Source organism: Myotis brandtii, unplaced genomic scaffold (assembly GCF_000412655.1).
Source record: "Myotis brandtii unplaced genomic scaffold, ASM41265v1 scaffold165, whole genome shotgun sequence".
Taxonomy (NCBI): domain Eukaryota; kingdom Metazoa; phylum Chordata; class Mammalia; order Chiroptera; family Vespertilionidae; genus Myotis; species Myotis brandtii.
The window spans coordinates 3272461-3273959 of NW_005356042.1; positions in this window are offsets into that span (position 1 = coordinate 3272461).

Sequence of the window (1499 nt, forward strand, 5' to 3'; positions counted from 1 at the left end):
TGTTGAATTTGTCAAATTGAGATGACCTATTGAGATGTCTATTGAGATGATCATGATTTTTATCTTTCATTCTATTAACACTAGGGGCCCAGTGCATGAATTTGTGTACCTTGAAAGGAACAGTGGGCCACAAGGCTGCCGTGGGCACAGGGGCGGGTCTTGGCCCATCCTCTGCACCCCGGCCCGGCCCTTCCAGCCCTGGGCCCCCAGTCACCTGTTGGCAGGCAGCTCCACTCCCACTGCCACACGGAAGGTGCCGGCCCCAGGATTGCACCTGCTGACAGCACTGAGCAATCCAGGCACCGGCAGCGGGTGCAAGTGCCAGGCAGGACCGCAGCGTGTGGGAGCAAAGAATTTTCAGTAACCACCAGAGGCTCACCCTGATGACAGCGACTGGTGCCCCGCCTTAGTCTGATGCCTCTGCTCACCTGCTCACCATCCCGCCACGGCCAATGCCGGCCATGTTCTGCACACGCCCCCTGGTGGTCAGCACACATCACAGCGACTGGTTGTTTGGTTGTTCTGCCGTTCGGTCTATTTGCATGTTAGCCTTCTATTATATAGGATGATGCATCACATTTATCTAATTGTATATGTTGAACCATCTTACTTCCCAGGGATAAATACCACTTGATCATGGTGCTATGATCCTTTTAATGTGATACTGAATTTGGCTTGCTAATATTTTGTTTAGAGTTTTTGCATTTATCTTCATCAGGGATATTGGCCTGTATTTTCTTCTCTTGTGGTGTCCTTATCTGGCTTTGATATCACGGTAACACTGGCCTTATAAAGTGTTTCCTCCCCTTTGATTTTTTGAAAGAGTTTGAATATTGGCATTAATTCTTCAAATATTTTGTAAAATTGACCAGTGAAGCTGTCTGGTCCTGAGCTTTGCTTTGTTGGGAGGTTTTTTATTACTGATTAAATATTACTTGTTATAGTTCTGTCCATATTTTCTATTTCTGATTTAGTTTTTGTAAGTTTATGTTTCTAGGGATTTATCCTTTTCTTCTAGGTCGTTGATGTTAGTTGTTCATAGTAGTTTATTATATACTAGAGTCCCAGTGCACGAAATTCATGCACGGGAGGGGGGTCCCTCAGCCTGGCCTGCACCCTCTTGCAATCCGGGACCCCTCGGGGGATGTCCAACTGCCTCTCGCAATCCGGGACCGCTGGCTCCTAACTGCTCACCTACCTGCCTGCCTGATTGTCCCTAACCCCTCTGCCTACCTGCCTGATTGCCCCTAACCACCTTTGCCTGCCTGATTGCCCCTAACCACCTCTGCCTGCCTGCCTGATCGCCCCTAACTGCTCCCCTGCCGGCCTGATCACCCCTAACTGCTCCCCTGCTGGCCTGATCGCCCCTAACCACCTCTGCCTCGCCCCACAACCAGGACCCAGGATTCCCTCCTCCAGCTGGTCACAGGCACCTGAGACCTGGGTTTCCCTCCCTCTGGCCGGCCACAGGCACCCAGGACCCGGGCTGGCTTCACCGG